This window comes from Crocodylus porosus, unplaced genomic scaffold, assembly GCF_001723895.1.
Source record: "Crocodylus porosus isolate Cpor-Errol unplaced genomic scaffold, CroPor_comp1, whole genome shotgun sequence".
Lineage (NCBI taxonomy): Eukaryota > Metazoa > Chordata > Crocodylia > Crocodylidae > Crocodylus > Crocodylus porosus.
Window position 1 is genome coordinate 25,525,841 of NW_017728943.1, and position 27,154 is coordinate 25,552,994.

The window sequence follows — 27,154 nt, forward strand, 5'->3', positions numbered from 1 at the left end:
TACTGGGGTTGTTTGACCCCAGTACTTTTTCCTGCCAAGGCAGGGGGTCGGACTTGATGATCTGCTCAAGTCCCTTCCAGCCCTACAGACTATGAAACTATGTTCCTTCTCTCTCTCTCTTTTTATACAAGAACTTACATGTACAGGCTTGTGGGGCCCAAAAATGACTGGTAGACATCTAGAAAACTGTTCTGTAGATGAGCAAAGGGAAATAAAATTCTACCTCTGGTGGGCATATCCTGTGGGAGGGTTCAGATTCACAGAGCGAGCAAAGCATGTTGCTGGCCAGTTACTTGTGTATGTGCCTGATTTGCACAGGCATTGACCTGTTGGTGTGGTAATTATCCTTGCTGATTTGAGCACCTGATGGCACATGCCCATGTCAGGTGACTGGCAGCCTCATGAACTGTCATGATTTGCGCAGACAGAGGGCACACATTGTGACCAGCACCATGTCCAGCTCTGTCCAGCCACCTCAGCCTGAATGACCAGGTCCCTATGATACCTGAGGACAGTCTTTGGCAGGAGTCCAGAGCAGGGCTCCAGCTTAAAACTGTAGCAAGAGGCCTTAACTGCTCTGTCAGCCTGCTGTTTGGTTACCCTGTGTCACGCTCTGGAATCCCAGCACTGAATGCCCCCAGTGATCCGGTGGGCTATCCCGCCAGTGTACCCTTATGGAATGCTGATCTGACATCCTTCCCCCATTCTCGCAAAAAATCCTGGTGGCTGTACTTTTGTGTGGCTAAGGGTTATAGAGCAGTTAGGGCCTGAGTGGTACTTCCCTTCCTGCACACTGAAAGTCATGGGCTGAATTTAGGCTATTTACCCAAATGATGCATGAACCATCATGGACAGGCGTGAGAGTTACAGAGATGTCATATTCCACACAGTGGATTGTTGGATGCAAGGTGATTTTGGTGGGTAAAATAAGTTGTGTCAACAGATAAGACAAGACTTGAGTGCTCTGTGTGTGTGTGTGTGTGTGTGTGTGTGTGTGTATGCTGAAAATGGGAAGAAGGAAAAGTGGTTAGTTCCAGTTGATTCCCTATTAAGAAGTGTCACAGTTTTTGTCCTTGAAAAACCAGTGTTTCCTTATTTGTAATGAGCTGTTGTTGGCAATTTTACCACTGCCAGCTGCATCTCTGTGGTTGATTAAGGGAGCTTGGATCTCAGATATGTAATAACTCTCTGAAAGCCATGTGAGAACCCGTTATTAGCCTCATCAGGGTGTGTGTACACATCCGCTGCAGTCCCTTATGAAAAGGCTACCCATTAAATGCTTTGTAGTAATTTACAAAACACAGGATCCAGTGTTGTTTTAAAAATTAAAGCGGTAGCGCAGCTAACTCTCAGGGGTGTTGTATGCCTTGCCTCTTTTGCTACTTGTCAGTCTACAGGATGGCAGCACCTGCCTCTGCAGCCCCATAGCACCAAGGCTCCCCAGGAGAAGACAACCGGCCCTTTGCAGGGTGCAGGTTTTCCCCATGGTATCCAGAGCTCAGGCCTGGGCAGTCAGGGTCAGTGTTCCCATTTCCTCTTTGCCCATTATACTACATTGGAGGTAGCCCCTGGATGGGTTGGAAAATGATAGGACCTTACTGGCCCTTCTGAGTACTGAAGCCTTCCTTTCTTTGGTAGAGCACAGACACTAGAGGCAGAAGCAGGGCAGTCCCACCTTCCAGCATGCTACCGTGGCTCCCCTGAGGTATCAGGCTGTCCAATAGTGAACAGCCTCAATGTTTGTGTGCTGGAACGGGACTCATCATTTCTAAGCCTACACCGTGGGTCTGCCACATGCTTTGTATGTGACCTTGGGCAGTCACTTTTCCATTGTGGCCACAGCATCCAGCTAGGCTTGACTTGGAGAGGGTGCCTAATTTCTTTTGGATGCAGGATTGATGCTGCCATGCTCCAGTCCACTGGCTGCAGTGGGCCCTACCTGGGCTAAACTATATCAGATGCAGAAGTCAGCACAGGATGCACAATCTGTAGATTAAATGGCACTTCTCTGTACTATATGTATCACCAGAGCTGCATGAGTCTCCCTCCATCACATATGTCTAATGGTTCACTTATGGTCCCCAGGGGAACCCAACACATCCCCCAGACTTGGGAGCATGAGTGCTGTATCATCTGGTTGTTAATATCAGCCAGTTTTCTGTCAGCTGTGCCCCAGGTTCTTTCCTTAGGTGCAGTGGATACAAACCTGGTTTTATCAGCTCCCTGAAAGCCCTGCAATCAAACCCATCCTTGATAGTCCTCCTAGCAGCCCCAGGTACAAGTTGCCCAGGAGAGAGGCAGGCTGCAGCCCTGTGTGCCCATTAGGGAAGAGGAACAACCTCTTCACTTCATCCTCAGGGAATAGCCAGCCAGGAGAGAACTGAGCCACTGTGGAGCAGCCCTACCCTCTTTAGTCTCAGCTCAAAGGTGAGTCACTGGGACTACACGTCTGGTACTGAAGAAAGTTGCCAAAAGGTCTGCTGATACCAGCGAGGAATCCTGATCCTAATTCATCCTCAAAGAGAAACCATTTCCCCACTCCCAACCCCTTGCAGTCTTGTGCCTTATATCAGGCAGTCTCTCGGGACAGTAGGGCTCAGGAGATCTGAGGCCTTGAGGTGCAGTTCAATGAAAAGTGCCCAGCTGTAGCAGGACAAGGGAAAGTGATGTGCTGGTCAGTGACCAGCATGGCAGTATGAGCCCTTTTCTTTACTACAGGAAGTTGGTAGCAGGCTCAGCACCATATCCAAGATGGTTGGGGTCTGGGGTAAGTTTTAATTAAAATAGTATAGCAATGTGTTTGACTCAGGAATAGGCCTCTGCCCTTGCCTAGAACTTGTTCCCAGTGCCATTAGCCTGACTCTGTTGGGTACAATATCGCAGCTATGGCATTGGCTCATCTTGTGCATTGAAACAAGCAAGATGAAGTGAAAGGCAGTCAGCTGATCAGAGAATCTGTTCAGATGGGCAGAGAAACATCTGCCGTTATCACGAGCCGCACAGAGAGCAAAAAAGGAATGCAACAGCCAGCTGGATGAGACAGATCTAGACCTTCCCTGGAGACTAGTCCCAGCCAGGAGGTTCCCACATGCTCCCCGAGAGAGGGAGGAGCTATTCTGGAGCTGTGTGCCTCAAACAATACAAGGAGATTGCTACATCCTTCACAGGCAGGCAGGCAAAGGGAACAGGCATCCACCTCATAGTCTGGATGCTCCAAGGATACGGGCCCAGACTTGCTGGAGAGGGGCAAGTGGCATTTGTGGCACCTATGTGGCCAAGAGCATGAAATACCTGCAGCATCGTCAGAACTATAATAAGACCAACCTTTATCTTTCTGCCCCTACCTTCCCTTCATCTGGCTCTGCTTCACCATTTTGCCTATGGCTCTTAAGGAGGTAGGCTTGGTTCAAGGGAGGTGCTTGTAGTAGGAATAGCTGCCCTTTTAGCCTCCAGAGTGCCTGGCCTGGGTACAGGGCATTCTCATTCTTGAGCTGTGACAAGTTTGCTTTTCTGTTTAGGGGTAGGGGTGGGGTGCTGCCCACTTCACCACCTTTAGCCCAGTCCTGAGAGCACTTGCCTGGAATGCAAGAGATTTAATTGAAGTCCCCTTTCTGCCTATTTGGGAAGAAGGGATTGCACTACAAGCAGGACTGTAAAGTGAGGTGGGAATGCCCCAGAGTCTGTGGTTTGTACAGCTCCACTTTGCACGAATGATGCAATATTCACTGGGCAAGAGGGAATGACCCAGTTTTCTGGTGTTTGGGGCATTTCTTCTGGAAGGAGCAGGAAATGCTCAAGGTCCAGAGAATGTTCATTTGTATAAACTGAAACAGGTTCAAGAACCAAGCCACTATAGTACAACCCATAGTCCAGTGGTTAAGGCAGTCTGCTGGCAACCTGGACTTAAGTCTCTGCTTCCAGTTTGGCAGAGAAAGGGTTTCAACCAAGGCTCCCTTGTCTTAGCAGTAGGCTTCCCTGGCCACTGATGTGTAGAGTCTGGGGGGAGAGAAAGTATTCTCACCTCTTTCTTGTGATTACAGCTGACACCCGAGGCATCTTGTGCATCTGGCATGAGAACTCCGTGCTTCCTTGGGGACATGAAAATTCTTTTTTTTTTGTTTCAGCTCAAACTGTTTGCTGAATTGACCTGAATTCATGAGCAGATTCAGCTGCCTTGAAATTGGATTTTTTGGTGAATAAATGATTTGCTAAAAGAATTCACACTGCTTTAGGGCCATCTACTCAGTGCTTATCTCTTTCCCCTGAATGTAAGTGTCATTCCTGTCCCCTACTTTGTCCAGAATGTGGTGGCCTTTGGTGTTAGCATACCACCATCCTAACAGAACAGTCCTGAACCTTGATACTGGTCTCTTGACCTTGAATCCAGATTTAAAAGTGGTCTCAGACTAACTCATCCTTCAAATCATCTCACTCAAAAGCTTATTCTTACAGAACACTTCTTTTGGAGCACAAGCTTCATTCCAATGTGTTTCCTCTTTCTAGGAATCCATGACCTCTCATGGAGCTACAATTTCAGTCCCAGAGCAGGGAGTAGCTGCAGGGGAACATCAGTGGTGTGCTTTTAACAGTGACAGGGCCAGGCTGGGTCTCTGAGAAGCAAATGGGACCATCTGAAGGACCTGCACACGCATCCCTGACTGCAGGATCGGGGCTTCCATTCTGAACTTTTGTCTTTCTGAGGATGTTCAACTTGCATGGCCTTGGAGTCCTGTTGCTCAGGGGCCCTGTGATAGCAAAAAGTGTCTCTTATGTTCCCAGCACATCCTTACTGCTTCTCTTCTTTCTGTTCTCTGTTTCTGAACAGCCCAGTGTGCTATTCTGGTTCCCAAACTTTGGGACGTTGCTAGAGTCTGTTGTTTTGAACTTCGGTCTTTCCACCCAGCCATAGCCACTGTTGTTTTCTTCGTATGGGGACAGGGACCCTGAAATCTTTTCCTGTTATAACCTGGGGTTCTGAGCTGAGTTGACTAGGCATAGTTATAACAGGATTTTGTTAAGTCAGATCCTGCGGTGCTTCTTGCAAAGAAGGTAATTGTATTCATAATAAATCATCTTGTCTCTGGCATAGCCTAGCCATAGTGATCCAAGTGGATATTTCATCCTTTTACAGCATTGGAGCATTGGGCTGTAACCAAGGCCTGAGTTCTCCAAGTCATAAACAAAGATTAGACTGAGCAAATCTCAGGAGAGATCTGAAATACAGTAATGATGGACTGGATGTTAAAATGGAGGCAACCTGTTTTTTTGTTGAGAATGGCCAATGCTCAGACCTTAGGGAACAAATAAAAAGCAACATCCTCTATTTTTTAAAATGTTACAGTAAGAGGAAAAAATAATATTCCCACTGCTGTGCTAGTGAGGTGAATGACCAGTGGAAGTCTGCCTCCTTGGGCAGGTCTATGTGTCATCTCCATCTCCAGCATATTTGGAGGCCTTTCTACACAAATTGTCTCCCACTGTTACTAACAGTGAGAGATGACTGGTAATTTATAACCTATTGACTAGCAACTTTAGGACCCACCCCAGCCCTCTAGAGAGCAAACATGAAAGGAAATAAATGGAATCAGTACCATGTGTCTAAAGCCTCCACAAAAATCATCCCAGCCCCTGACAAAGAAAAATATTTTGAATGTGGAATCATTGAAATCACAGTTGGAAGAGACATATTTGGCCACCTTGTACATACTGTTCTCAGTTCACCACTGCTTCCGGCAGTACATTCATCAGGTCCCACCTGGCTCAGGTTCAGTGGCCTCCAGTGCTGGGATTTGCCTTGCTCCCATTTGACAGCCCTGCTGCCAGGAAATTCACTGTAAATTTTCTTCTGCTCCTCATTGTGCCCCTATAATTTTCCCTCCCCTTCCTCAATCTCTGCACCATGTTGAATATTCACAGTGGGTGACTTTTCTCTGTTACATTTTGAACTGACCTGTATGTTGATAAATGAGAGAGTATCAGGTACAGGCCAGCTAATTTGCCTTCTACAGCAAGACATCATTAAACTTAACTGTGTTTAGTTAAACTTAACATAGTCCCATTACTTATGGACTGTGCTCATTCTAGGGTAGATCCATTCCTCAGCGAGCAGTCAGGGTTTCATGTGGGACATACATCCAGAGAAGCAGTGGCAATGTTTCTTTTTGGGCCACAGAACTTGCAGAGACAATTCCCATCTCCACAGCCTCTCTCGCAGGGAGAATCCTTTTTTTAACACCTCAGGATCTGGAGGTGGATAGAATCAGCACTGTACTTCTATCCTAAGGAGCTTTGTTCTAGCTACTAAGTAAAAGTACTTTCTGCAGCAAAAAAAAATGCTTTTGTGCTCAGCTCTTACTAACAAGCTTGTGTAGAAATAAATCAATCTACTAACGTGCTCATCAGCCCTGGAATATTATGGGAGTTCAGTGACCTGCGTGGATATTTCCATCCAACTTTGTAATGCAAATAAATCCAAGTTCACAATACCTGTACCAGACAGAAACCTCCAGACCTTCAGGGATGTTACTGGGCAATGCAGCTGTGGGCCCTGATAGCATCAGGGACTGCTGTGTAAAGATGGACCAGGTCAATCTCACAGCTTAACCACATGGGCTTGTTCATTTGCTTACTGAGATGCCTGTAACCTGCTCAACATGGTCCCTATCCAGCACCTTCCTGTACCTCAAATATCTGGGACACAGTAAGACTGAAACCCAGACTTCTTCTGCCAGTAAGTAGATACAATCCAAACTTCCCTCCAGCAGAGCCCCATCCCCATGGGGAAAAGGCCAGACAACAAAGATTAAGGCAGCTAATTAGAGAGGAAAAAATGTTGGAGCTGGAGTCATGACAGAGAACCTTGAATCTAGATAAAGGAGCAGTATTTAATTATATACAATTAAAACATTATATCTTAGGCCCCTGAGAAATGGCAGGCATGGAACAGCCTCAGACAGACTGAAAGTTACTAATGAACTCTGGATGCTCCAAGGCATGGCAGCTGTGGAGCAAACTCATTAAACTTGATCTAGAAAACAAATCTAATAATGAGAAGGGGGAAAAAGCTTCAGATAAAGAAATCCCTTTAGATCATCAGTCTGTTGCTCAGCACAGGGCAGCTTCCACTTCCTTCTTCCTTTCACAGCTCCAGATTGCAGCCAGGGATGTTCAGGGACAGGGTCCTAGGGAAGGAGGTGGCCTGGGTGGGCAGGTCTCACAGGTGAAATCCTCTCAGAGGAAGAGGCAGCAGGTGGCCCATGCTGGTCCTAGAATATGAACAAGCTCAAATGAGGGCAGCCTGGGAGGGCTGAGTAGGCTGTTTGCCAGTAAAATGCATTCAGTCTGAGATGCTCTGTTCTCCTGATTTATGGGATGGGCAGAAAAATGGGGGATGTTAAATACCTGCTCTTATCTGCACTGGTTGTTACTCACAAAGTGTCAGTGAGGCGGTGTTGGAGTACAGCAGGATTTTTCCTTTCATCTTGACTTGCACGAGCCTTTTGGGGGTTCAGACTTTAACACACTCTAATGACCAGTCTTTCCAGCCCTACTTTGACATTTTCCCCTGAAAGGCAAGCTGGTTCCTAGTGATGGAGAGAGGTCAATGTGGGAGCCTCCTCTTGCTCACCTCATGTACCCCCCTCATTACAGTGGCCCTTGCTTTCACATGCTGTCTGCTGTACCATGCCCTGGGTCTGCCAGCAAGCTCTATGGAGAAGAAACTGCCCAGTGCTTGCACAACAGCACCCTTGTAGCCCCCTGTTCCCTCTAGATGTTGGTGTAACGCAGATGATGATGATCTACAGACAGCTCTGCAGAGGCTGCCCAGGACTGCTGCTACACAGCCACCTGTGTGTCCTTAAGGAACAGTTTGTAGCAAAGCCTCAGGCATTAATTAAAAGAGGTCTCTTCTTTTTTCATCTGCAGGTATAACATGCTGGAAGGCCTTTACCTCCCTGAGGCAACGGCTTTGAACATGGATTCAGGAACTCGCAACTAAGGGCCTTCCCTTGACCCTTCCATTCCCCTGCTTCATCCTGCTGGGCCTCATTCTCCTTTCCCTGACATTTCCTTCAGTCTGTGCTGCCTATCTGTGTGGACACATGGGCTGCCCTGGTAGCATTACCCAAAGTCTTGAGTCAGCCCCTCCCCCACCCCGGATGCCTTGTGTCCAGAAAAACATGAAATTTAAAAATAGCAAAAATGTGAAGCCATTCCACTTGCTTTCTGGTGTTGCAGCCTTTTGCGGTGACACTTTTAATCTTTTCACCAGGATCTCAAAGGCCTGAAACTTGTTATTTTTTTTAATGACTGCTGAATTGCAGTCCCATGATTCCAGGAACTGGGGCTTTAAGAGAAGCACCAAACAGTGAGAGGCTCGTTGTGGATTGCTATGCCTGACCAGGAGGGCAGGCAGCCTGTGGCAGGATAGCTGCAGCAGCTTCTGCAGAAGAGCTTTGCCTCTTATGGGGAGTCATGCTCCCCGCAATCATTTTCAAGGGAATATCTCCACATCACTCTTAAATTCGGGGCATTCTAGGCTTACAAGGCATGAACACATTGGGCGCTTGTAAATGTGCAAAGGATCCCATTGAAGCACCTGGTAATGAAGTGAAAGAGATTTGTCCCTTCAGTGATTCATGGTGAGTAGATGGGGGAAGCAGTCTGGGGAATTCATTACATTGCTAAAACAGGGTGTTTTTAACTGAGAACCCGATATGTCCTTAGCTCTTGGCTTTGACAGTGAAAGAGACACCCTGGTGCCTTCTGCATAGAGGAGCCCCTCTAGGAGCAATTTCCACCCGTTACCCAGGAGAGCATGTGTGCGTATGGGTGGGTATATTTAGGAGGAGGTGGAGTTACAAGAGCTGGAGACCCAGGCTCAGTAGTAATACTGAAAGAAAGGGAGCCCAGGGCAGCAGTCCCAGGTGGCATTGATGCGGCTGGTGGCTAGCAATGCCACTGCTGCTGCCCAGGGCACAGAGCTGCATATTACATCTATGCCCGTGTTTTGCATTGGGTGCTTTGCAGTTGTGGGGAATCTCACAAGCAGAGAGGACAGACAGATCTGGACTGCAGTGGAAATGACATGCACGTACAGACAAGCGCATGCACACATGGGGTCTGCAGAGCTCATCAAGAAAGAGTGAAAAGAAAGGGAGCCTCAGTTCCTCACTCTTGAACCCCCAGGTCTCCAGCAGCAGAGTCAGATTTCCTAGGCTGTAGTGGCAGATGGGCACCTCTGCTGCTAAGTTCTTTGTGTGTGAAGAGGAACACGGGCAGGAAGCTCAGCACCATGTGCCCTGTGTCCTGGTACAGCATCCATCCTTAACATTCATCTCCTGCAAGAATACACATGTGCTTGGTTTCCAGCTTGTGCTCAGCACCACTCAAGGGAGGAGTTGAATTGCCTGATCTTGGAGAGGTCAAAGGCAACTCATGTACAGACAGAGCCCTCCCTGCGTGGTCTTCTGCACGAAATGGGAGAGAGCTGGGTTCCTGAAAGTCTGCAAGGCTGAGAAGAGGCAGCTCTAGTCGCTTCTGTGAAGCTGGGACCCCTTCACTGTTATTCTTTATCCTATGCAAGGGAGTGAATTCACAGCTGTAGTCAATGTAGCACTTCTGCTGAACTTCTCCAAAACAGATAAAAAACTTAACTATAGGCCAGATCCATCTCAAGGTCTGGCTGCATGTTTAACCTCACAGGTTCCTCCTCCAATATGGTGGGCCTTGCTACATCGGGATCAGTTTCTTGGTTGCTGGTGAAGGAAAGTGACAGCTCTTCATCAGTCTCCTGAAACACAAAGTTATTTGGTGCTTTAGACATGATAGATGGAAATGGCTGCAGAGAGAAATCATTCACCAGGTTCCCTTTGTGTCCCTTGTCAAATGTCACTGCTGCCCCTACAGAGACTGAAACCAAATCAGATAAGGCACAAAATGGGAAGAGGGGAAGAAACCCGAAAGCAAGGAGGACTTCAGGGAGATAGAGCACAAGCATGTTGGACTGCAGAAGAGTGCAAGAGGGGAGACTGAGAAGAGGGAAAACGAGAAAGGAGAAAGAAGAGCATAAAGAGAAAACAAGTTCAGGGCTAAGTCTGTTAACTGTCTGAATCTTGCTGATTTATATCAGTATCCCCCTGAGTGGTGAACCATGTTCACACTGTACATACACTAGCATGGTGTGTTTAAATGCCCCGTCCCTCTTGACATAATTGTGAGTTCCAAATGTGGCGTGAGGATGGATGATGGTTTGGGTTTGCACAGCCTAATTGAATGTGTCATTTGGCTCTTGCTGCAAAATGAGTTTGGCATCCCAGTCTTAAATTCATCTGGCTGATATTGGAAAAATTTCAACAGTAGTTTTCTTACAGTTGAAAGGTTTGGCCTGGCCTTTGACAAGAAAGGTATAAGTACTAGGGAAAGGGAAATTCTTTTAGCATTGAAGGTAATTTTTTTTGGCAAGGCTTATTACATTACAGTTGGTTTATGGGAAAGGGAGATCAGAAGTTATTTGATTTTCCTATGATTAAATATCATTTTGGTTACTAAGCAGCTGAAGAAAGAAAAAATATAATGTGCTGTATGCATGTATGTGTGTGTATGTGTGTGAGATTGGGAGAGGGATGAAAAGAGATGGAAGTATTAGGGCTCCATGCTAGAGGTTATGTTGAGATTTTTAGCAGAAATGGTTTAAAATTTCTTTGAGCATGGGGAAAAATATGTTGATCTTTTTTAACTTGATCTTCAAAAAATTCCCTCTGTATTCCTGCGATAAAGATTTAATTTTCTGGGAAGTGACAAGTAAATACATTCAGTTGTTTGAACTAAATATAAATACATTCAGGAGTTTGAAGAAATTTAAATCATTCCTTTTTAAACAACAGGTTATCTAGCTTTGTTTAAAGACACCTATAACAATGGCTTTATTTTGATGCTTGCAACTTTAGGTAGATGCTGATCTAAAAAAAACTAGATAAGGTTAATTTTTAACAACTTTAGTAAAACCAGTCATTTAATATTTTCTAGGTTACTGTTTCTGTTTGTATCCTGGAAGTCAGCTGATTTTAAAAGTATTAATCTAAAGATGACAATTTAAGTTTCTACATGATATGCTTCTGCATAACATATTTAATGCAAACATTGCTATCAGAAGTTTTATGCCACAGCTCTCTTTGTGTAGAACAGAAAATCCCACAAGGAATTTGGTAACTGCAGAACAGGGTGGGGTGCCTTCCCTGTGCACAGAAGGCAAGTCCGGTTTTGAGTTGCTAAAGGGGAGGAGGGGAGGGCAGGTTCTGCTTCCGCTGCCTTTCTCACCCATTGCTGGTGAACATTGGCTGGTTTTGAGAACAGGAGGGGCTAGACTGTTTCTGTGCATCTACAGCATTTGTATATAGCACGTTGTATATAGATTCAGAGCCACCTCTCCCACCAGAACAGGGGAGACAGGTTTCCCTTTCCACACTGCAGATCCCTTACACCAACTCTGAGGACTTGGAGCCTGATTGGAAAGGACAGAAGTTGGTCTCCAGTCTGTACTGAGGTAAAAAGCTGTTTGACTTCAGGCATCGCCCTCTGTTTTATAAAGAAATACAGGCCTGGTTACAATTTGTGTAGAATTGAACCTTCTGCTAACAAATGTAAATATGGTTAGCTGTAGGCTTGTGTTTGGGACATTAAGTGTAAAGTAAAATGACACTTACTGCACCAGTGGTTATCAGGAGTGGCTTTAATCTGGTAGCAATTACTTCCCCCACACAGATCAAGCTAATGAATAATAATGTCAAGGGAGCAGAACATCATTAGCATGAAGAGGCTAGACTGTATCAGTGGGCAGTGGCTGCCTGAAAACATTTTTCCCCTCTCTAGAGGGAGAAGAGGGTGAATGACATGATCGGAGGAAGGGAGACACGTGCATAAAATTCAGTCAGGTTGCAAGTGGAAAGGATAGCGAGTCAGGAACTGGAGATCTTACTCTTAGTCCCACACTGGCTCCATGGCAAATGGGTCCAGACTGAAATAGTGAAAGTATCACAGATAAGGTAATGCCAGCCTGGAAACGTGACAGTCCAAGAGTAGCTTCTGTAATCCCTCTTCCACCTAGCACTTCTGTTTAAAATCCACCAACAAGAATAGGTTACAAAGGACACTGACAGATGTGGGGGGGAAAATACCAGTGCTGTACTGGAAGAGGAACCATGTCAGTTTGACCACGCTCTCCCAACGTCTGTATAGATTGCATGCTTCACCAGGGCTTTTTAGTGCTTGTATCTAGTAGCTGATCAGCTGATTGCCAGTCCCAGCCTCTGTGTTGTGCCAAAGCTGGTTCAAGTCTCTGGTGCAGTGCTGGGGCTGGGCATGTTCTAAATCGTAGTAAACATTATTGTGTAACTGCTCAGAACATGTTCTACACACAAATTTAACATGTATTAAATGTCCTGTCTGACATGGCCCTAATGCTGTCAGGTGTCCAGACCCCAGCCATTCTTAGTGGACAGTGGTGTGTCTGTTTCCTGTAAGCCTTTTTGAAAATCTTCCTCAGTAAAAATAGGGACCAAATAGAAACTGTTGGCATCCGTCAGCAGTGGCTGAATTCTCGCAAGGCAGAACACAGGATTCAGGTTCTCTGAATCCTACAGCCACCTAAAACCCTTTATTCCTTCTACCAGGCAGCATGGACTGCACTCCCAAGCAGAACAGGGTTCAGTATGGCTGCTGTCTGTGTGTGGGATCTATGTTAGGGCTGTCTGTCTCACATTGCAGCTCTCAGGTGACCCAGTGCTATATGTTTTATCCAGGAGTTATGCTTGCATGCTGCTTGGGTAAGTTTCACTTAGGAGCTGGAAGCAAGATTTGTTTGGTAATGTCTTAGTATGGGAAATGCATAGCATGAACGCATAAGAAGCTAGACTTAACAGTAATAACAAAACACATGTTGCTTCTTGCATATTCCCTGGAGCATCTGGGGTACCACAACACTACAACATTAGGAGGCAAGACCATTACATCTGTCTTCCAGTCACTGGTTCAGGGCATGTCTTTGTTCATTACGGCAGACCCTGCAGTCTCTATCTGACCCATAGGCCCCAACTTTTATTTTCGCCAGGGCGGGGTCTAGGATGATGAACATAAACAAACATAGAACTGGGTGGTGTGTTGAGTAGAGCAGCACATCTATACTGCAGTGGCAGGAGAACGGTATAAATTGAACCACATTATCCTGTACTATTTTGAAGTGGTCAAGTTCAGTCTTGCCAGGTGCCCCATTGTCATCCAAGTTCTGAGATTGGTTTGAAAAAACCCCGAAGATTTTCAATAAATTAATGAATTTCCATAGAGCAAGTTTTCATAGTTTCATAGATGGCAGGGGCTAGAAGGGACTTTATAGATCATTGGGTTGTTTGGTAGTATCTTTTTTTGGGCCAGCTAGTTGGGAGAATGTTAAACTAGCTTTGCAACATAAAATGGCCTTCTTCATGTCTGGGAAAGAAGCAGAAACAGCCTCAGCTAAATGCCAGATAAAACAATTGCTTTTGTTTAATTCCATTATGTAAATTAAAAAAGTCACTTAAGGAAAAGTGGGCAGTAAACTATGGAACCAAGAGAAGATATCAAACCAATAAAGGGCAATGGAAACACATAACCTAATTATCTAAAAGAATAAGACCACTGAAAAGGGAAAAGTGTTGTTACTATATGTGGCATACAGAGATGCTGGCAGAGGGAGTAGATAAATTTTAATGAGCCATGCAGCCATTGTCTATGTTTAGTCCATGGGTTTTTAGTGCCCAGTAAAGTTATTCATTTTTGTTCTCAGGCCCATCTTGGGAGGTATTGTGTAGGTTTCTCTCGAGTACAAGGACTTTGGTAGAGGTAGACCTCTTTCTATTTGCTTCTGAGATTGCAGAAGTCACACTTTCAAGCCTTTCCACATAACCAGAAAATGAGAAATATACTAACTTTTTAATGAAACCTGATGTCTGATGCAGCACACTTCCAGGAGCTGGGGCTTTAAAAAGAATAAGAAAAAGAATAATCTTGTAAGAGGTAGCAACACTAGTCACCTTGAACTTGTTCTAAAGTCTCAGTTAAAATGTGTGATGTCAGGACCTTTCTGCAAGCCTCTAAACCTACCTTCTTCCATGGCTTTAGGCACATCTCTTAACAGTTCTGATATCCTCCCACCTTTTGAGCTTCATTATGTCTACTCACTTCTCAGCAGGATTGGGGATTAGTTAATATGTATGAAGTATTTTACAGATCCACATCCAGTTGCATTGAGTCTAAAGCATCCCACTGATATCAGTGTAGCTATGTGGATTGATACTGGCAAAGGATCTGGCTGCCTGAGTGCTATCATAGTGCGGTTGTTAATTATAATTACTGCTAAATCCTGTAGTAAATTTCTGTGACAAAATAAATGAGCAAATTCTGTAAGGGGACTTGATCCCATTTTTACTGCAACGTTGTTGTTCATTTTAATATCCTTAATTACAGTGAACATATCTTTTGGAAGGGTCTTCTATTGCTTTGTGGCTGCTGGGATATGGTGACCAGCAGCATTCAGAGTTAGGATACAGTGAAACTCACAGAGCTGATTTTTTGTAAGTTACCAAGCAATGCAGAGTGAGAGTGCTAAGAGGCTTTTTCAGGGTTTGGTTCCTCTCCTGGACAGTCACAGCTCCCCTGGTTTGTTACAGCCCCTGTTGGATGATATCCTTGTTCCTGCATTATAATCCCCATTGCAGAAGACAGGGGACATCTCCACTGCAGCATTCTTCACCTCTGGGCCATACATTCTAGGCCAGATTCTGCCTTCACAGATGCTGATGCACATTGCTCCACTGGCCTTAGTGCCACCTCTCCAAATTTACGCCAGCATAAGAGAAAGCAGAATTAGGCTCATGCTTGCTAATGGAAAGAAGTCCCTCTGTTAATGTAACATGCAGATTTTCCTTCAGGTTACAACTCCAGGAGAACATGTTCACCATGGTGTGCCAGAGAAATTATGTAGCTTAGGGCCAATGCAGTGCAGAGCCCCTTCCCTGATTCTGAATAGGGCTTTCCTGTTTTAAGTGACATAACTCAGTGCAACTCTTCCCTTCATTTCATTCTCTTCCCTCTACCACTTCAGACTGCTCTGTTTAATAACCAGAAGAATTGCTGCCCAAGTGTGATCACAGGACTGGTGTAAATAAGCTTCCACACTGCTAATGGACACAGTTAAAAGCTACCACAGCTACTTCAATGAGTTAAATAGGAGCCTTTATTATCCTATCTCTCACTGCCAACCAACTTGTCTCAGCTCTGTAGATAATTGATGAGGTGGTGAATAGCTCCGTACCTTTTGGAAGTAGCTGCCTTCTGAAATGCTCCCATTAGAGATTTTCTTTCAGATTTGTACTATTTCCTCCTCATTATCTCACCAATAGAATCTTTCTTTCCATTGGTTCTGCAAACTGAGGGAAAAATAATGTGTTGGTATGAAATTTAAAGATCATTTTGTGTTTACCATGCAGATAGAGAAACATGTACATCTGGTGCAGTTATGGCCAGGTGAACAGAGAGTTCCCTTTTCCACCAGAATAGTTTCAAGGGCTGCTGTAACCTGGAAGATTCACAAAAGAAACCAGTTTAAAATCTGGCAGTCATGATGAACATTTCTTGAAGCAGTGGGGCAAGTCATTAACTTTTTATCACTTTTGTAGTAGTCAACAACCGTTTTCCCATGGAGGTGTTAATTTAAAATCACAAAGATATTCCAGCTTCCTGCAGGCAAAGATAGATAGATAGATAGTCAGCCTTCATATATAGTTTAGAGAGAGAGCAATAGAAAACAGATTCTCTCTGTCTAGCTTCCTTCTTTTAAATGAAATCAAGTAGATGAGCCTCTGGGTTATGTTTGCTGTGATTACTGCAAAAGAAAACAGCATGTGTTTGTGAGCATCAGATTCTTACTAAGGACAATGTCTGGGCATGTAAAAGAATGCTTCTGAGTCTTCTATGTTTACTAGGGAAGATAATTGGCTGAGTTATGACTGCATTGATTTGCATTTAAATATTGTTGGATTTATTTTTTTCTTCAGTTGGCTTTGTTACTAAAAACTACCTTCTGATTTCATGGATGGGTCTGATGAGCTAATCACTCCAACATGGTTTTTTATCCATAGCATTTGTCTGTTCCTTTTTAGGCCTGTTCTTTCTTTTCTGATTATCCTTTCTCATGTGGAGGTAAATAACTTATATTTAGCATTTTGGGGATATTCAAAGAGGTTAAGCTAGAAGTGATTACAACATTCATGTCCTGTGACCTCCTGCGTAACAGGAAGGGATGTTTCTTTAGAGTTTGGTTTTTCTTCATACCTTAAAAAAAAAAAAGCAAAAAAACTTTCAGTAGAAACTTTATTAAAAAATATAACTTTTTCCCAAAAGTGAGAAGGAGCAGTTATAGTTCCATGCACTAGCATCTGGTGTTCTGCGTGAAAAGTGTACCTTAGTGTGTGTCTACATGAGACACGTTAATGCATATTAATATAATTTAATGCGCATTACAAGCATGCATCTGCACATGCACACCTTTAATGCATATTAAAAATGGCAGAATTAGGCTAATCACACCTAAATTTGATACCTGCAAATGCAGGTATCAAATGTAGGCATAATTAGTTAAAACACATTAATGCATGTGTAGATGTGACCAAGCACTAACTTGGGGCACTTGGCAGGGCTGCAGGGACATATGTGCAGGGACTTGGCACTAGTAAACAGCTGCCAAAAATCACTTAATGCGTTAAATTTAGTTGTCCTTAAATGCACATGTAGATACATCCTTATTATCCAACATTCACATAGATAAAATCACAGTAGGTTTTTTAGCTAGCATGATTGACTTTCTCTGCTTTAGGAGAATCTCAGATGCATAGGTTATAAAACCAGAAGGGACTTCTCTGTACTTGTAGCCTGACCTCCTGCATAAATCATGCCATAAAGTTTAGCCAAGTTAGTCTGGGTTCTTCCACAGCTATAAGCGATATAGTCAGGATGAAGGTGAATTATGGAACCCAATAGGGTGCTTGGCTTGCAACACCAGAAGTGCACACAGCATCCCAAAAACAGTCTCCCCATTGCTGTTCCCAGAGGTAGTTTCCCTTCTCTACCCCCCTACTCCATCATCCCTAAGTAACACATTGTGGACAGTGGGAAATGCTAATAATAGACCTCTGTCTTGACCTGTGTCTTACTAGGAAGATAGGTAGGTCCTAAAGCTTTTAGCATTGGTTCTAACATTGCTGCCATTGGAGTCAGTAGCAGATTCCTTACTATCTTCAACCTTGAGACCTTTGGAAAATCCCATCTTAAATGAACAACAAATAGACACCAGCCTTGTTGCTCAGCAAAAAGCCACTGCTTAGTAGAACTCGAGTGGCAGGGTGTCTGGTGTGCACAGACTTAAAATAGGGCACTGCAGCTCTAAGAGAAAGCTGAATAAATATAAAGGCACTCCCTTCTCTGTCTGACTGGCAAATGAGATGCCTGTTAAATGTGAATTGACATCCTCATGCGGGCTGGGTGCGTGGGTGCCAGGGAATGATAAATGAGCTGCGTTTACCTGGATTCAAACCAAAATGTCTTCAAGACCTGACTGTGACTGCCGATAGTGTTAAACAAATGTGCATTGTCCAGAAGGACAAGTTAGTCTCTGGGGCCAAGTGTCAGCTGCAGAGTGAGGAACAGCACTGTGGCACTGTGGATAGGGACAATATTATCTGATAATGTGACAGGCATTTCATACAACCTAGTTTGTAGCAGCTTTGTGGAGATAGCAGAGTGCAAAACTCATACAGCCCAACTCAAAAGTGACAGGTCTCCTCACACACCTGCTACGGGCATTGACAACAGCATATATAAGTCAACAGAGTGGCATCAGGGCAATCCCCTAGCATGGGTCCACTGAACCAGTGCAGTGTGTTGCATGTACAGTGCGCGGCTATATAATTTGCAGGTAGCAAACTGAAGAGAGAAGAGCTACAAAAGTAGCCTAGGGTCTAGAAACCTTGCATCATAGTGAGAGATTAGAAGAGCTCAGTCTGTTTTGTTTATAGAAAAGCGGTTTCAGAGATGAATTGGTCATGGTGTCTCAATTCCTACAGGGAAAGAAGGGAACTGAGAGCAGATGCTTCTTTGTTGCAGAATGCAAAGGCATAACAAGGAACAAGATCTGTTCAAACTAGTATAATGTAGTTTTTTAACAATGAAGGTAAATGACCGTTGAAAACATTTTTCTTAATCAGAGATCGGTTTTCTATTTGTTGGGGACTTCAGATCGAGATCAGATTTAGAAGAAGGTCTACTCTACTTTGTCCAGGAGATGCTGAGCTAATTGTCAGGAAACATCAGTGAAGTTCTATGGCCTAGGATATGCAGGGTGTAAGACTAGCTGTTTTCAACAATCTCTCAGGGTCAATACAGCTGCTCCATAGGTCAGGTATTAGCATCGCAAACACTCAGTGTCATTCTGTGTGGTTGGTTGTCAGTTCAATCCACTTCACAAAATTCACTCTCACTTTGAAAAGGATCAGACAATATATTAAATTAGTTTGTATGATGCATCAGCTTTTCATTGAAGTCTAACACATTATCTCAAGAGGCCTAAAATGTACCATAATGCAACCCACTGAGTACTGCTGGGATTTTTTTTAAATTATAGCTCACAAGTTAGCATGATATTCCTGGCTATTGTTGAAAAAAGGCAAGCCAGTTGTTTGAGCATCTCATCATTTCCATCCAGTATGCTTAGTATCTGGAGGGGGAAAAGAATTAGCTTGGATATATTCATTTGACGTTGCTACTCCTCAGGGAGTGATCAGAGGAAAGAAATTCTGCTGGCAATTTTGTGAATACCCTCTGCTGAGATACAGCTAGAATTCCAAGAAAAAAAAAACAAAAGCCACTTTGTATTAAGAAATACTCACAGTTTTATAATTATGTAGTGCAAGGAAATGAAAATTGATTTTGTTGCTGTATGCCAAGTAACCATAAGCAAGTTAAGATAACATTTGCTGATTTCACTACGCAACATGAGTTTGATTTTATGTTTATTCTTTTTCTATTCCAATTTTCCCTCATGTTTTGTGACTCTGACATGGGGAAGGGGACCTTTAGCTCCTTTACAGCAAAAGCAGTAGATTGTCCTGTAAAGGAGCCCTGTTAGTCTGCCTTCTTGGACATTCTCTTTAGAGATAGGGTAGACTTCTTCCTGAGAACCAGAGATCTGCATCAGACTTTGGAGTCAATTATTCAAGCTTTGTATACCCTCTCAATTTTCCTCTCAACTGGTTTGTAATTAATGTTACTGGTGACCTTTGAAATGCTGCACACGTGTACAGAGCATAGTGTTTGTCACACTGTGGTCAGTCAGAACAGCATAGATATCTGGAATGGGGATACAGTTTAAGCCACAGAAGGGAATGAATTTATAGGACTGTGGTGTTCTGGACATATGGTCCATGTCTATGTGAGACACCAACTGCACAGTTGTTACAAGTACTAAATGACTGCTCAGTAACCCACATTACTGTGCAGTAGTGCAGGCAAATGGCTTTTTTGAGATGCTGACAGCTCAGTAGCCCAAGACTACTGTGCAGTAATGTTGCATCACAGTTTCTGCCATAGGATGCTACTGCACAGTAGTCTTGAGCTACTGAGCAGTCAGTGTCTTGTGTAGACACAGCCACAGTGGCATTTGGGACTAAATCCTGCTCTGTTTAATTGTAAGAACCTCAAGGACATTGAGCTGATCCGGGGGAGCATGGCTGTACTGAGAAGAATGGAAGTCTTATGGTTCCCACAAGACCATCCTACCTTTGTAGCATCCTAGCATGTCTCAGAGGGGATTAAAAAAACACCAGAAACTGCAAGACACCTTTTGTGTTTTGATCCTTTTACTGGCTCAGTGAGCCAAGGAGTTAGTTTTCAACCCCTTATTTCCCATTTCAGAGTCCACCTTTGCAGCTAAGCTGGCTGCGGAATGACCCTGTACATGAAGCTTCTTTCTCTCACCCTCCATTTCTCCCTGAGTATGCTTCCCTTGTCTGTGCTTTACCTACAGAGGCATTTCACCATCCATTCCAACAGTAGAAGCAAAGCAGGAGGTAATGACTCTTCTAGCATTACACATGAGAGGCCATTGATACTGAAAGCCATCATGTAAGCAACAGTTTATTGGGTGAGGAGGGAAGGGAGTGTGGGGGAAGGTGACAGGTGCAGCCTTAGGTTTGAAAGATGTCGACTGGCAGTACTTAAAACTAGGAGATCCTGAGAAAACAGGCTGGAGACCCAGCTAGCCCCCCACCATACAATCTAGAATCAGTTTACTGAGGAGTCTGTGGGCACAGACAGAATAGCAGCTTCCTGATGCAACTCATAGTGCTTTTCAGGAAATGCTATAAGTTGAATTGATCCCCTAGACAAAATAAGTTTGCTGTTGGATCCAGGAGTTGGGGATTCCAGCTACTTGCTGAGAGCCTGCAGCCAGGTCTTAGGTCTCTGTAGCAATGCCACTCCTCCCTCCCAGCTGCCATGCTGTTTTCAGAATGGAAGTGGGGAAAGATTGCAGAGGGAGCTTGTTCTTGGAGTTCTCCAGCTGTTGCTGGAGGGTAAAGTTAGTGGATTGGAGCTCCCTTCCCACAACCTCGGGGGTGGGAGGACCTCCAGTGTATCTGCCCCACCCTCCAGCACTGGCTGAAAAACCCCCAGACCAAATACCCTCCTCCCCCTTTTCCCCTCTCCCAGTCTGAAAACAGCGACAGGCTAAGAGCTCCACAGATACAAGTAACAAAATGTGCTTTTTTGGAGTGTTTTAATCCAAATTATCATGCAAGTAGGGTTCAGATTTTCATGGGATTGTGCCCTTTTAAAGCGGTCTTCAGCCATAGACTTCTGTTTGGTCATGACTGTAGACTGTTTTCTGGGGCCATATCACACAAAATTGTCACTTCTGTCTGCATTCTGTGTTGTCACGCTGGCACTGGAGGCCAGGCTCAGTGAGAGCACGTGTGGCTGACATTCTTTTGCTTTCAGCAATGTTCTTTTTAAGTGGCTATCACCAGGTCTTCTACCCTCCCCCACTGGATTTTTTAACATAGTCCTACACACTGGTGAGGCGGAAGGGCATTGCCTCTACCTTTGGTTTCTTAGGGTAGAAACAGACATTGCCCAATGTCTTATTTTGTCACTATAACATTTTTTATGGCTGCAGAAATGTTGAGCAAATAGACATTGCCACCTTCTGTCATGCCACATGAAAGGAAAATCAGTGGTGCGACAAAAGGTGGCAATAGACTCTGCCACTTTAATGTGGTAGGTGCCTGTTACCTCTGTGATGCTTTCCCCAGGTCTGGCTGAGTGGGGAAAGTGGGGAGATCACATCACCCCTTGTCCCACACCATCAAGGGCAGGACACAGGATGTGTTTTGCCTAGTAAAGCAGATCAGCTGTGCCACAACATCAAGGCATAGCTGATCCGCTTCATTTGGTGATGTCTATTTCTAGCCTTAGAGCACAGGACCAAGCTGGACTGTCTTAATGGAGCCAGGGGTTATGGGGACTACCTGACCCCTGCAATAGCCACCAGCCAGAGAATCTGACTGGTTAGTCCACCATCAAGCCCAGTTGCCCGAGCATCTCTTTAAGGAAGATCCCCTGCCTTGGTTTAAAATCCCTGTTTGGAATATACTAGGGCTGGCTCCATCTTTGCTTTTCCCCTGCTGCCAGTTTTGCTTCCCTGGCTCCTTCCTCCCAACCTGGCTCTTTCCTCTGTGTTTTTCCCACAAAGGAGAGCCTATAGAGTTTCCTGTCCCATCTTCTGTACTGCTAGAGTTGACAGGCAAAGCAGGTAGGAGTGAGAATGGGAGCACAGCTGTGCTGCTTGGGAATTCCTGTGTGGCTTTAAGGGGGGGAGACAACTCAATCAGACCAGTGGCTGCACAGCCTCCTGCAGGGCACAAGTGACAAGCTGTGACTGGTGGGGGGATAATGGGAGTGAATCACAGCCAGTAGGGGAAGAGAACATAGAATATACAGGGATGAGGCAACTGGTAGTAAGGAGCTTCTTGTGCTCTGTGTCACTGCTGTCCTAGGTGTGCCCAGCACAATACAGACTTCAGACAACACCAGCAGCAAGTGTGCACTCATCAACCCCCCACCCAGGGCCACCTCCCTCTCTGTTCTTTGAAACTAAGTATGAGTGCTAGTTCTGTTTGAAAAAACCTGCCAAAGTGGCTTTCCAGCAGGAAATTGGGGTCTTATTTATTTATTAGATTTATATCCTGCCCTGTCCAAAAGGCTCTGAGTGGCTTACACTAAACACACAACCCACACACAAGAGTCCCTCAGCTGCATCCCAACACGAGAACTCCAACTCCCCTCTCCCCGAAATGACCACTTACCTGCCTAAACCCCCAACAAGCAAACCCTCTTGCCAATCCCAACTATGCTTCCCCATTGCCATTTACAACCAAATATAAAAAGCCTCTTCCCATCTCCTCCACTCCCTGCCCAGTCATTCATACTCCCTTTGTTCATTCCCAGGGGGAGATCCTTCCACCCTCCCTCAGTATCTTTTCCAAGCCCAGGTACCCTCTCCTGCATAGTTAGGATATAGTTAGAGGGGCTGTGGCTACCCCCTTACCCAAAAACACACACAAGATTAAACTCAGAAGAACATTTACAGAAACATAAAAGACCCTCTGTCCCCACCTGGGTCACCACCAAAGGGCAACACTAAAGGGAGTCCTTAAATGTAGTCCTTCAGCAGCATTCTCTGGTGGTACCTGCCCAGGGAGGCCTGCCAGTTTTGCAAGACCTTCAGGCTGGTTAGGTCCTTTTCCCCACATTTGGGCAGCCAAGATGGTGTCTGGGCTTCCTCAGGGAACCCACGGGAACCTACAGGAAGTCCTGTCTGTGAAGTTTTCTATGCAGTAAGTGCCTGTTTTCTACAGAAGAGTGAAAGCTTAAATTTGGAATTGCCATCATAGCACCTCATGGGACTTGAAATCTGACTGCCTTATGTCCCTGCTGTCCTATGTGAGCTGGCTTTGCCAGCCAGACTATGCAGCATGGCAATGATGGGATGCCATGGATGCACCAACATGGCTTAATAAGGGGGAAGACTGGCGCATTATGCAGCTAGACTGAGGGGCAGGGCCCATAGCAGAGAATGAGGGTATGAGATACCTGAGCTACAATTCCCACAAGGTGCCACTGTGGCATTTCCCAATTGAAACATTCTGTTTTCAGCTGGAAGAGTGTTTTTTTTATGGAAGTTTTTAATAAAAGCAAGGATTTCCTAGTTTTCAAAGACATTTTATGGGGAGGGGAGAACCCCTTTCAACTCATTTCAGTGAGCACTAAAAGTTACGTTGGGCTCAACTCCAGGAACAGCTAAATTTTCTGGATCAATTTTCATGCAGACATAACAGGAGCAAAAAAATCTTTGCAACTATTTTTTGTAAGGTCTGCAGTTGTTCACATACCAGAAAATACCTTCTTGTAATTCTCCACTAGGTATGCATATGCTTCCCTCTGTGGTGCATTCCTTCAGTAAAACTGAGGGTTTCTGAATGATGTTATATTAGTTAATAGTGTTTTGTAATTCAGGACAGCTGTCAAAGGAATCTCAGAGGAGGGGGAGGGGGAGACTTTGCCACATAATCTAGGTCTGTTGTTCAGTATAAAAGAAAGGCCTTGAGTGTGGCAAGCAATGAGATATCTCTGGAGAAGGGGAGTTCTTAACATGGAAAATGCTACAGTAGTCGTTTAAGACTGATTGATGTTATAGACTTGTGAATTTCACTGAGGTTAACAAATCTCTTGGTGCAGTTTATATACAAATGTGCAAGAGGCACACTATCTTTTTTTCTCTCGTGTAGGAGTTCTTTGACCATATATAGCCAAGGCAGCAACTTACAGTCCAGGGGATTTCAGTTTTCTGTTTAGATTTTAGATGAAAGCCTGCAATTGGAAGCAATTGTTATAAATATTTTGTGATACCTGGTAGCAGCTTGACTTCAGTCCTCTTGGAGGAATTTGCCATCATTAACTTTTTGTAATGAGAGCAACCAAAAGATCCTCATCTTGCTGGGACCATAGTAGAGACGCACCTTATCCTTCACCCATCCCAGAGCAGCAGAGTCAGTTTGTGCTGCATATTCAGAAAGCAAACAGGCTTAAGCCCAAGCCTGAACACAAGTGTGCTTCTGCTTTCCAGTCCAGTGTTGCTAACCTTCCCTAGCCATGTTGTAACTCTCTGTTGCTTTGCTGTGGGACTGCTGCTAGGGCAACAGAGGAATTTATGATGTCAGGCACTTCAGCAGCATTTACAAGCCAAAAAAAGCATGTTCAAAGACCATCAACAATGTCTTGAGCCTCTGGGCAAACACAAAAGAAGGAAAAACATTCCTTGCCCCAAAGCCTTCCTGCCTCTTGTCCAGTTCAGTGGTATCAGTGCAGCATTGCTGTCTCTTCTCTGCGTTTTCCTTCCTGCAGCTGCAGTGAAAGGAGCAGCAGAGCCTTAGCTTATATTACTTCAGAAATTATTCTCTTGTCATGGCACTGTTCTCTATATGCACTGGCTTGGGTGTACCTGGACATGAAGAGACACTGCTTAGAGGCCTCAGGCTTTCGAAGGACATAAAAGGCTTCAGCAAAAAAACCCCAAAAACCTGTCCCTTGCTCCAGTGTCACCAAATGAGACATCAAGTGACTTCAGTTTCCACTCTAAGTTTTTCTGGTGGAATCCAGAGCGATGATGTCTGAGTGGTCGTTCCAGTAGGGCAATAGCCTTATTTTCCTTTCCACTTCTCTCAAAACAGTCAAGGCTACTTGGTCAACTTAATTTTTTTCTGTTTTCTCTCTTTTACTTTTCTTTCAGTTAATCACTCTTTTCCTTTCCTTTTTGCCTTGGCTTTATTCTTTCTCTCTACAGTACTTCAGTGCTTTTAGTTTCAACTTGTGGGGGAAGCTTACCTGCAATCTAAGGGCATAAAAACGTGGGTATCACCCTTTTCTCCTCCAGAGAGGAGTCTCTAAGCCTTGGCTTTGAAAGCCTTTTGTTGTTTTTGCAAGATTCACTCCAGAGCCTGACAGCTTCACAGTTCATGAGGAAAGGAGTTGTTAAGGGAGTTTGTTGTTTCAAAGAAGGACCTTGGCTCATGTCTATCCAGGGTCTTCTCTGAGAGTTTTCATTTGACTCCGGACACAGAAGGATCCCATGAAGTTAGCTTAGGAAAGAAGTGATGGGTTATGGGCAGTTGTTTACTGCTGATAATAACTGTGAACCTTTTTTAATTACTGCAGTGCTCACATCTGCTTGCACTAGAGATTGCTAACACAGAGACCAATATGGCAGGGCCTTTGTTTGATAAGGAAAGGCACAGCCAAGACATTAGCTTCTGCTTGACTTGGGGTGCCAGTAGGCAAACAAATTATACCAAGTTAAAAATGGAGAAGAATGATTTGCCCTGTATCAGCTGATCCGCTGTAATCATTTCATGTGTCAACTCCATGCCACAGTAAGTAGAAACACCAACTGAGGCAGTATACTTCAGTATGAAACAACTGCTAAATTGCTGTGTCCCAGGCGAACACAAGCAGAAGCCCCGGAGCCCCCTCCCATGGCGGGACCTGAGGCAGGGCTGACCCACCCTGAGAAGGAAGAGAAAAGCCCTGAAGGCAGGGCATACTTACCTTTTTTAGGAAAAGCAGAGCTGGACGACCCACAACGAAACGGACCACGCGCACAGTTTGTCAGCCACTTTTATTGGTGGCTGGGAACAGTGCGGGCGGATGATATCATCAAAAACCGCTGCCTGGCTGATTTAAAAGCTGGTGGCAGGGAAATGGCCAAGGGAGTAGCACCGACAGAGTTAGACAGCAAGGCTGCTCCCTGGGCTGTACACAGGCTGTGTCAGCAGCTCAGGGAAGATCCAGACAGGGACCTAACAGAGGGGTCCGGGACCTATTGAAGGAGGCATCAAGCCATCTCAGCAGGGCAGCCAGGCCAAGGAGGATGGTGTCAAGGGACCTTGGAGCCGCAGACGCCAGACCTGTGAGTGGGACAGGTTGAGGCCCTATTCCCCAACTTTCCTTTTTTTTTTCTTAAATTGTTTTGAGTTTTGTAAGGCCCCAAAGCAGGGAGAGGAGACACAAGTGACCCCTTTAGATCAGGGGAAGCTGGTACAGCACAGCAGACAGCTACGCTTCGAGGAGAGACCCAGCACTTTATCAGGAACAGCCCGACTTCCTATGGCCATCCTGTCTAGAAGAGCGCTGGGAGACAAGCAGGGGGAAAAAAGGACAGGCGAAGACATCAAAGGGTGAGCTGGTGATCCGTCACCTGGCCGTCCTGAGGGCTGGTGCATGGCTGGGGTGTAGGGGAGGTGGAGCCCCAAGAACGCCCACTAAGGGCAGCACCTGGTCCATGAAAAGCTGCAAGAAGGAGCCCCACCACTGAAGAGAAAGATCAAGTCATGGCAGGCAAGTATCGGGGCCTCCCTCGGAGTGAATGCAACCCGACATCTAGGTCACAGGAACACACCCTGCAGCCAGCACTGGGTGCATGCTCCAATGCGGCAAGAGAGTGTCTACACGAAGCCAGGAGGGTGCATGCTGGTGTTCTGTTTTGACTTTCTTTAGAATAAGACTGTTACTACAGAGTAGCTGAAGTGCAGCAATTCAGCCTGTAGCTGTTTTGACTCACTATAATTTGTTTGTTTGTCCACACTCTTAGTCATTTTGGTCACATATACTTGAGTTAACACTGGGTAGAGAATTTGCAAGGTCTGCAATTATCAGAGATGTTTCCTGAAGAGTAGCCATAGCACAGTGGTGCCCACCATTTTTGCCCTGTGGGCCAGATGGGCAGTGCCTATTCCATCTGCAGGCCAGATCCAGCCTGTGGGCCAGATCTGGTGCGTGGGGTAGGGGGCAGCAGGGCCAAAGAGGTGATCCTCCCCCTCTATGTGGCACTGGTCAGGCCGCAGTTGGAGTACTGCGTCCAGTTCTGGGTGCCACACTTCAAGAGGGATGTGGACAGCATGGAGAGGGTCCAGAGGAGGGCCACTCGTATGATCAGGGGACAACAGGGCAGGCCCTA

General features: G+C 45.1%; 1 protein-coding gene across 1 annotated transcript in view; it reads left to right on the forward strand.

The window, feature by feature from the left end:
* The window catches only part of SLC8A1 (solute carrier family 8 member A1), a 134,320-nt gene that overhangs the window by 64,605 nt on the left and 42,561 nt on the right, over positions 1–27,154 (forward strand). The window lies entirely within an intron of this gene.